The sequence below is a fragment of the Cornus florida genome, unplaced genomic scaffold, assembly GCF_030987335.1.
Source record: "Cornus florida cultivar Cherokee Brave unplaced genomic scaffold, ASM3098733v1 CherokeeBrave_3.0.0_Hap2_Chr09, whole genome shotgun sequence".
Lineage (NCBI taxonomy): Eukaryota > Viridiplantae > Streptophyta > Magnoliopsida > Cornales > Cornaceae > Cornus > Cornus florida.
The window spans coordinates 38,973,333-38,984,493 of NW_026775579.1; the positions used below are offsets into that span (position 1 = coordinate 38,973,333).

At 35.0% G+C, this 11,161-nt stretch overlaps 1 pseudogene; it reads right to left on the minus strand.

The window, feature by feature from the left end:
- Positions 1 to 9,761: 9,761 nt before the first annotated feature.
- On the minus strand, positions 9,762 to 9,862 carry LOC132275614 (small nucleolar RNA R71; annotated as a pseudogene).
- Positions 9,863 to 11,161: the final 1,299 nt, after the last annotated feature.

The following is an 11,161-nucleotide window of genomic DNA, read 5'->3' on the forward strand; positions in this document are numbered from 1 at the left end:
TATTAAATCATATGGCCTTAACTAGCTTGAAATCGATATGTGTTATCATATTAAATTAGGCCCTAGCATGCTCTTTAACATAGGTGAATTTGAGAGCAAACGGAGGTATTTTGAAATCTAGTAATATTTAATTAATTAGATTAATTAAATTGCTCCAAGTGCACTATTCATCTCATTGGATTTTTGACTTGATATTCTTGATTTGCATGCCATGTAGTTTCACATATATTAAATCTAGAATATTTGCTTAAGTTTTGAAATCTTTCATTTATTATTTTTCTAGTATTAAAGTTTAATACTCGTGGCCGTACCTTGCATGAAATGTACTTGTATCGTGTTCTTAAATCAAGTTGTGACATGTTATATAACATATATTAAATTGAGGTTATTTGGATGACTTTCAAAATCTAGAGATTTTAATTAAATGAAATAATTAAAATCCATTTAATGGTTCTATGCACTTGATTAAGTTTCTAACCTTGTATTCATGATTTCCTTGATAAGTTCCTTCACGTGTATTACATTGAGTATAATTGGATAAGTTTTGAAACTTATATTTATTCATTTCTTTTGTTTGGAACTTAACTCACATGGTTGTGTCGTGTATGAAATGAACTTGAAACTTGACATTGAACTAGGTCTTGGCATGATCATTGACATAACTTGTTCGTAGAGCATTTGGACTTGCCATGTAACCTTGATAATTTAATCCCTTCAGTAGATTAAATTCTCTTTTGTGCCTCCCTCGAGTTAATCATGCTTTAACATCATGTATCTAGACTTCCTGTATACTCATTTGTCTTGGAATGGTCTATGTACACATGTGTTGTTTAGTATACAATTGAATCACGTATCATATACTTGTGGTATATTTGCTTCGATGGATTTCTTGTGCTATTTATCTTGGTTGTGGTCTATATAAATGCACATTTTGATTTCTTGACATTTCACATGCCATCACAGTTGATAACTTAGGGCATGACTTGTGTATTCCAAAATCTTGGTTGTGCATGATATGTGGTTAATGCATTTCTTGTATTTTGATACAATCCAGACTTGCACAACTTGTTGATTTTGGAACTTGGGATATCAATCAAGAATTGACATGGTTAGGACTTGGTTCTAGTACGGGGATTGTCCCTCTAAACTATAGTGCGCACTAGGGGAAAGGTACACATGGGTTAGTAGCCCTAAAGTGATCTCAAGAGTACGGTTTTAATCTGGGCGATATCCGAGTTTCCACATTGGTTGATTTCACTCTTTAAATTTTAAGTTGTTATTCCTTAAAGATTTAAACTTGTCGTGTATGTGAAATGCACCAATTTTGTCTCATTGCATAGATTTTATACTTCATTCGTAATTTAACTCCTTAAATTTCAAGTGTTGTATTCCTTGAAGATTTAAGACTCTTTTCGTATTATGTGGTAGATTTTACCCATGTTTAAATGCAAAGATATTATGCCTTGCTCCTGACTCCATGTATCTTCCTTTTCATGTTTTATGGAATATCCCATCTTTGTTTAATTGCGTAGATATTATGCATTGTCCTTGATGTCATGTGTAACTCTTTTCGTCTTATGTGAATGGTTCTAACTTTGTCTAATTGCATAGATATTATGCCATGTTCTTGATTTCGTGTATTAACCCTATCGTATTAATTGGAATGCTCCAATCATGTTAATTGCATGGATAATAAAATCCTTATATTCTAGTATCCTTTTGTCGTGTTGTATGGAATTATTCTAAACCTTGCTTAATTGTATTGATAATGCAATTCATGTTAACCTATGTTCAAGTATCCTTTTCATCGTGTTTTTGGATTATTCCAACTTTGATTTGTTTCATATATGTATATATATATCATGATTCTTGTTGCTTATACTCCATGGTAGCTTAGGATGATCCCTGAGTCTAATCTTTGACATAGACGTTAGGTGACATGATCACTTTTGAATTATATCATGTTAGTCCTAAAAATCTCTAAAGAAATCGAGTCGATGCATGCTCATTTTATATGAGTAAACTTGTTTACTCACCCCGAAGTTACTGGGGGTTTTGATCAGGTACAAAGACTTGATTCGTGATTCTTATCATGCTTGGATGATTTGAAAACTTAAAGATTTCAATTCTTGTAAAGATCGATTTAAAATGCCATTTGTAGCCATTTTGTCAAATGTGTATATTTGATTCCAAACTTATATTATGTGCTTAAACACACTTTTTGGTATTCATTCTATGTATATGATATGTGGCCAAGGGCTAAACTTCATTTGTAATCCATGTATATTGAAAAATGTAGAATTTTGCCTTTAATGAGAAAAACATGAAAACTTGGGTGTCAATATGTCCTTTTCGCATCGGTGCGTACATTGTGTATGTAATTCATCCTTTAGCATTCATTTGCCATATGTGAGGTGTGGCCAAGGGCCAAACACCATTTAGTGTTCATTTTTGCATTTTAGTTCACATATTGCATTTTTAGGCTAAATTAATTAAAACCGAGCATTTAAGTGTTCATTTTCAAATCGGGTGGTGCAAAGTGTGTTCCGGCATCTCTACTAGGTCTCATTTACCGTGCATGAAGTGTGGCCAAGGGCTAAATGGTCATTTGAAACCATTTCTTAATTTTGGTTTTAAAAATTTCCATTTCAAGTTCATTTTCTCCTTTTTGGCCATCGGGGGGGTCGGATTTTGACTTGGCCATTTCCGGGAGCCACGGACCATTCCCGTGTGCTCAAAATCATCATCTACGTTTGCATGCATGATCGTTTCTGTGAAAAACCCTTTTGTTTGTGTTTTGAGCCTCCTACGGAGCTATTTCACATTTTTGTTGAAAATTCAAGCTTAAGGGCATTTTGGGGATTTACTTTGGAAAATAAATTCCGTTCTTACCTCCGTCACATAGAAAATGTGATTTTAGGGGGAGTTTCTTCTTCGTGTTTTTCCGAAAAATATCATCTTGACCACGAAAACCGCGTTGCAAACTCATTTTTCTGTTAAAAACACTATTTCTGCATTTTCTGAGGTTCCAGACCACCCCACTGCCTCATTTGGCGGGCCCCCGCAGTGTTCTGGCAGGCACCCACGAGAATCTGCCGTGTTTGGTGGGCCTCCGTAGCTTTTGGGAGGGCCCCCGCGAGAACAATTCCTGCTCCAGACATCTTTCTTCAACGGGCCATATCTCACTCGTTTTAACTCCGAATTGGTCCGTTCTTGAGTCTAAACTGACCGTGTCGAAACAAGATTTCCAATGGTACCAATTAGAGCTTTAGATTCAATTTGTAACTCAAGTTATTCATATTTTAGTAAGGTAGTGTCAGAATTTGGTTCGAACCGGGATAGGGTTTCCCTTCCTTCGACTTCGGGACTTGATATCTTTGCCATCCGGACTCCGAATCATGCAATTCTTGAGTCCATCTTTGTTAATTTTTTATTGTCTATCCAATGGTGTACACGGGGGTACTAATTTCAATTGGAATTACCATTTTACCCTTTTAGCCTTAAGTGCTCGTTTTTCTTCGTCTTGTCTTTCTTCTTCGTCCGGACTCCGAATCATGCGATTCTTAAGTCCATCTTGATTAGTTTTTCGTTATTTTCCAGCGGTGTGCTTGGTGGTACCCGAATCTATATTCTCAAAAATGACTATTTTGCCCCTGGGGGCTTAATTGTTATTTTTTTCCAATCTTTTGCTCCCGCACTTATCCTTTTGGGTTCCATGACCTCATGGAAGGTCATTTTAGGGTCTTAGAGGTGTGTTGTGCATTGGGAGACCATTTTCTTGTTTCTTGCTTCCGCATCTGGATCCGTTACCGGGTCAACTTTCGGGTTACCATTGACGCACCGGGTTGAATAAAACTTGGGTCGTTACACAAATCGCACATAAAGTGGGCATGAGTACCTAGACCTACCAGGGCACCCAGATGTCTACTATATCCAGTTATCCATTCTTGGCAATATACACACCCTAACCATGATCCTGAGACTCAAGCTCATATCATGGCACCATAACTATATGTATATAAAATCCATTCTATCCATCCATAAATAATCCAGATAGGTCATTCAACTTGTTCAGTTGACCTGACACGAATATAAGTAGAACTTAACAATTTTAGTTAATCCATTCCCTTATACAAAATAGTTAGGACTTAACTTTTTTGGTTAATCCATCCCTAGAAAGCCACCATCCCATACTGGTGCATTATAATGCATATGATCCATAAATGATGTAACATGTAAAGTAACACATCAAATAAATCCACAGTTGATGCAATAATTTGAATACATCAAAAATTCAGAAATAAGCATAATAGAAATCAGATAGGTACATGATCATATTATGCATCCAATACATGATTAAAATCATAATATCCATATTAATTGCTAAGTTTATTTAAAGCAATTAAATCCTCCATTATCAACATGCAAATTCAATTAAAATTTCATACTGATTAAATCCTTAGCATAATAAAAATTAGGTAAATAACTGAGCATATTATACTACTAATACATGATCAAAATCATATAATATCCATTTATATTGCTAGAAAAAATTTAAGCAATTAAATCATCAAATAACCATATGCAAATTTATATAAAATTTCATATTATTCCAATCCTTAGCATATGCATGTAAATTATGTTTCTTGGGTTTTAAACATGTCAATTAATATTATTTTAAACCCCCATCATCAACTAACCATCACTGAAATCCCAAAAATCCCAAATAGTAGCCAAATTTCGCATCCCAGGTAAAGCCCTCTACTTCTGCTATCCTCCATCTTCTTCGTTTCCAGCGACTTTCGGACATTTTGATCGCCCCGTTAAGGTCCCTAAAGGTCCCAATGAAGTCCCATACAGTTCCAAATTACTATTTGAATATATTATGCATTTTAAATACCATTTAAAACAAGTTCTCATGTAATAAAATTCAAGATTTAACAAGAACAAAAAATAACACAAATTTGTTTTAATTCAATTCAAGTATGCATACAAAGTTAATTTATTAACTAATTAACCCAGGAATCTCCTAGGCATGTATAGAACACGAAATTTAAGGGAAAGAGTTAGAAGAAGAACTTGCCTCAAGGTTTCGGATTGAAACCTTAACATCTTCTTCCTAGCTTTTCAGGTGATTCTTGGCCACCGTCGAAGCCTCCTACTACTTTGGCTCCAACCCCCGAACAGCCCTCAATCTTCCTTCTTGGTCTGGCCTTAAGTCCTTAATCGAAACCCTAGTTTCTTCTCTCTTAAAAACTCTCTGTTTTCTCTCAAACCTTCTCTATCTCCAATAGTACGTGAATAGGGTTCTAAACCCTTGGCAGACATAAGGCATATATATATACATATATGCTACACTAAAACCCTAATCCTAATTATACCCCAAGATTAATACAATAAAAGGAAAAGGAAAATAAAATAAAAATAAAAATATACATACATATACTAAGTTTGATAAAACGTAACTATATATACATAATAATAATAAATACATAAATACTAATAATAATAATTAAACTATCCTTATATATATACACCATATATATATATACACACACACACACACAACCATCCATGGGCAATTATCCATACCCATCTAGCCTCCTATCCAAGTAGTTCATGTGACCCATTGGGTAGTCCATTTCTACTATCCAAATCCAACTCATTTTTAAGCTAAAATTAAAATTAAAATAAAATAATTAATCATTTAAAACTAACAAATAATTTACAAACAATTTCACACAATTAAACAAGCACTATCAATCAATCAAAACACAAAATTAAATCCCATATTTCAAATAAAATAATTAATCATTTAAAACTAACAAATAATTTACAAGCAATTTCACACAATTAAACAAGCAATTCTCACACTATCAATTAATTAAAATACATAATTAAATCACATATTTTAAATAAACAATTAATCAAATAAACTCATAACCACATAAGCACATAGCCACATAATCAATTAAAAATGCACATGAAGTAAATAATTAAATTTTCATTATATCCTTTTAAAAATTAGGGGTATTACATTCTTCCCCCCTAACAAAAGGAATTCCATCATTTAAATTTACGAAACTCTGAATTCTGTTTTTTTAATTTCATTTCCGTTCCGTTATGGACTCTGCCACTGTGTATGGGCTCTACTGAATTCCAAATCCTTATAGAAAATTTATGGTACCTATATTTAAGAAACACAAAAATATACTACATGTAGGTTGTATTTCATAATAACTCATCCTTACCCAATATTGATACAAGGGTACAAATCCATATTCCTCCAAGTTCCGTAGCATAGATTCACAAAACTTCTATGCACCCAACGCTAACGTTTTGGTAACGTTAAATTATAGGCTACTACCGCAATTTATAAACACAATCCGTGAACAGTCAATATATAAAACTGACATTTCTCCAAAAATCTCCTTGCTTCCTATAGGGAAGACATTACGAGCAAACTACTTCCTGATAGAAAACTCTAGTATACGAGTTCGACTATTTACAACATTCTATTGCCTCCTCCAAACTGCGCACAGACCATTACAAAAGAGAGTATTGATGAGCACTGAAAAGTGCGTATTTAAACCTCTTAAGCTTAGGCATTCTAGTACCTTTATCTATCTTACTTTGCCGTTTTAGATTGATTTCGTATTATTTCCATTTTCAGGCACTTATCCCGAAAATAAGCTAACTCAGCAAAATAAGAGCTTAATTGAAGCAATCTGAGATTAAACAAAGAAAGGAGCAAAGTGGAGGAAGAAAGAAGCAAAATGAAGCAAAGCAGCAAGTTCGATCGATCCAAGTCCAAGGTTCGATCGATCGAACATTGATCGATCTCAGCACTTAAGTACAAAAGTTTGATCGATCCAACATCATTTTTCGATCGATCGAACACCTTTGTCCTTATCCAAATGATTGATCTTATCCATAGTTGTCCACCCACTAACCACCTTTGTCATTTTCCCAAAAATATCTCCCAAAATATTTTGGATTTGTCTTTTCCCAAAAAGCTCAGCCAGTTGGATCGATCCAGTCTCAGTTTGATCGATCTCAGCTAGTTCGATCAATCCAAGTCCAAGGTTCTATCGATCGAACTTCCTCCAAGTGCAAAAAGTTAAAATTCCAGCTCATTGAAAGTTGTCCTTTATCCAATCATTGGAGAATATTGTGTGCACGATCCTAGCTCATTTGAGGAGTGATTTTAACCTACCTATATAAGGATAAAGATTGCTTTTTAGTGAGGGGACATATGGGATATATAGGACATATGGGACACATAGGAGATACAGACCAATACTTGAATTTTGGAGATATACCATTTCTAAGGAAGTTTGGAAGAGGAGGCTAAAGACACCATTGGAGATCTTCATCAACAAGGAGCAAATCTCTTCCATGGAGTTAGCCCTTGAGGGTTGGAGCATCCTCACCATGAGTGGTTAGACATCCTCTTGGGGCTAGAGTTAGCCTCAAGCATGCTTTCTATATCTTAATCTTATGTATTATTGAGGGATTAGTGTTGTAATTAATGTTTTGACACTTTGATATATATAGATTTTGTTTAATCAATGATTTATGTGGTTTAATGATTCCAATTGATCATTTCATTCTATTCATATGTCTATGTATGCTAGAATAGATGTTTATGTTCTCATCTCTAAATTTTATGTTGTTAATGCATGTCTATATGTATTGATGCCATGGATTTAGAGATTGTCAAAATAAAGTACTTAAAGGAATGCTATTGTGATTCTCTTGATGGTTCATACTTATTCCTTGATGGATTGTGCCTCTTCCCTAGTTTACTTTTATGCTAGTAGTTTAGATGTAGTGTATTTGTAGTGTAGTGTTAAATGAGAGGACAATCCATACTTGTTGTTTGATGTTCCAAGCTTTTGAATACAAGTAGCATATGTCTCTAATCTTGTGTTGTATTTGGATTGTGAGCCTAATGAAAGGATTAATGACTTGTTTTGATTTATTATGCCTTTCATATATTGTTTAGACAATATATGCTTTATTGCTTAGATATATTGTGCCTTTCACATGATGTTTAGACAATACATGCTCAACTAGTCATCCTTGCTTATTGAATCAACCAAATACACACACACTAATATTGCAATACCATAATTGCCCTAATTAGTCACTTGTCAATGATATAGAAATGCATTGCTTGGTGGTGATCTCTAAACCCCAAGACTCTTCTCTCTCTTACTTACTCTCCATTGAATTCAATTACTTAGCTTAATTTAGTTGCTCTCTAATCTAATCAACCAACCAACCAAATGTTTGATCACTCGACCTACTAGCCCTAATTATGATTCCACGACATTGCTCAATCCCCATAATCCCTTGGGACGATCCTTACTCACTCTTGCTACATTAGTAGTGTGTTGGTAGTGGTTTTTATAAATTTAAACTTGACCAAAAAGGCTTTCCTTGAATCGCACATTCACTACATCAATTTTGGCGTATAAGTAGCGGCCAATAAGCATCAATTTTGGCGCCGTTGCCGGGAATTGATTGATTAGATTAGGCAATGTCGGATTTGTGGAATTGATTAGGATTAGTACTCTTTTGATCGTGTCTTTACTTTGTTTTTATTCTTCTTTTAGTTATTTATTGTGTTTGTTCATATTTGACAAGGTGCATTGAGTAAGAGGCAAGCAAAGGAGCATCCAAGCAAATGAGCTAAGCAAAGAAAGGAAAAATGCTAAAAACTTAAAAAAAAAAAAAAAAAAAAAGAAATTTGCTAAGCTAAGCTTTAAATTTGGAGTTGTAGTGCTTAAGGACCTTTGTGAGACTTTCTTTACTCAATCCCTTAGTTAAATCGTCAGCCCGCGTGGAGGCTTATAATTCAATTCTTAGATAAATCGTGAGCCCGCGTGGAGGCTATTTTATTGTTTTTTGCATGATCTTTGTTAAAGCATAGGAATATGGGTTAAGTGTTTGTGGAGGGAGTTTCATTGCATTGTTGTGAAGGTGAAGTGTGTGTCATTCTTTGTGTTTGTTATTTTGCATTGTGCATGCATAGACGTCGTTCATTAAGACCAACTCTTGTCCCTCTTGATTTGCATCTTGAATCCATCATTAGAAATCCTAGGAGAAGAGGAAGTTCAAATAGAACCAATCTATCAATGGATGACCATAATGATGACCATATTGAGGACCTTAGTCACATAGACCAACAAAGTATCATTCATCCCAATGAGCACAATGAAAACATACAGGTACCATTAGGCATGCCAAGGCCATTCATCCAACCACCACAACAACAAGGCCAAGTTCCATATGGAATGCCAAGGCCAATGTATGCTCCACAACCTCCCATCATTAATCAAGGAATTCATAACCAAGGTGTTCATGTTGCACCTCAAGTAGCTAATCCACCTCTTGTTTTGAGAGATCACTATGTGCCTAATGAATACAATGCACCCACATGCATTCAATTGCCACCATTTAGAGCACATCATTATAAAATTAAAGTACAAACTATTCAAATGCTTCTTAACTTTCATGGACTTCCTAGTGAAGAACCTTACAAGCATTTGGATGAGTTTCTTGAAGTATGTTCCACCGTAAAATATACGAACATGCCGGAAGAGGTCTTAAGACTCAAACTTTTTCCATTCACTTTAAAGAACAAAGCAAAATATTGGTTTAACAATCTTAGGCCTTTTTCAATCACTTCTTGGGCAGAAATGCAACAAGAGTTTTTAAAGAAGTACTATCCGGTTTCTAAGACCAATGCCATGAGAACCTCAATTCGAGAATTTTCACATGAGGATGGAGAAACATTTCATGAGGCATGGGAATGCTTCAATGAATTACTTAGGAAGTGTCCACATCAAGACATGCCCAAATGGCAATTAGTTCAATATTTCTTTGAGAGCTTATCGGACAACTATAAGGGTATGGTTGATGCTTCCATAGGTGGCTCTTACATTGATAGGCATGAGGATGACGTGTGGCGTTTTTATGAAAGCATGAGTGAAAATTCTTTGCATAGAACATTATTATCCAAGAATGGTAGAAATTCACAAGGTAGGAAGAGTGTTGGCTTACATCAAGTCGACCATTCAAATGAAATAGCCGTCGAAGTGAAGTCTTTAGCTCAAAGGTTTGATCAATTCTTGATTAACCAAAACTCGGCGAACCAAGTATCTTCCTTTCCTAACCATTCTCATCATGCATCAAATGAAACTTGTATGACTTGTTCTAATGTTCTTCATTCTACTTCTCATTGTCCTCATGGACAAGTGCATAATGAACCTAATGAACAAGTCAATGTAACTTTTGTGAACCAAGGGAACAATCCTTATAGTACTCATTACAATCCAAGTTGGATGAATCATCCGAATTTCTCTTGGAAAAACCAAGAAGAAGGCTCAAACCCTTCTCAAGGCGGTTTCCAAGGGAAATACATTCCACCTCCACTTCAAAACCAAGGATCCCAAGGTTATAGACCTTATCAATCACAAGGGAATCAATTTGCTAATTCTCATTTCCCCAACCAATCTTATTCCCAAGGAAACACTAGAAGTCCCGCCTTTGAAGAAAAAGTTTTAAATGCTTTGGGGACTCTTGAGGCTAACACACAATTACTTCATTCTCACTCTCAATCCATTGCTAAGCTAGAAACCCAAGTAGGGCAAATAGCAAGCACTCTTAATGCAAGAGAGAAGGGAAAGATGCCCATTAATGCCCCACTTAAACGAACAATGTGTTGTGGAAACCCATTCCTCATCGGAAGGGCATACCATTGAACATGTTAATGCGGTGACTACCTTACGGAGTGGTAGAGTTGTGGACAATCAAGTTGAAATGTCCAATGAAGAGAGTGAACCGGTGCAACCTCAAGTTGCCAACCATCCCGTTTCACATCCCATTCCTCCTTCATTGCATACACATGATCTTGCAAATGAGAAAGTTTTGAAAAATGTGTTTGAAAAAGAAGTTTGAAAAATGATGTTAAAAAGGTTTTATTTAAAAATGATTTGAAAACTTCTTGTATTGAAGAGAGTTCAAAAGAAAATTTTGAAAAAGTGTTTGAACAAAAGGTTCCATTTCCGAATGCCTTAAAAGGATCCATTTCAAAAGACAAGCAAAAGGCAAAAACCAATGAAATCATGGAAATGTTTAGGCAAGTAAAAGT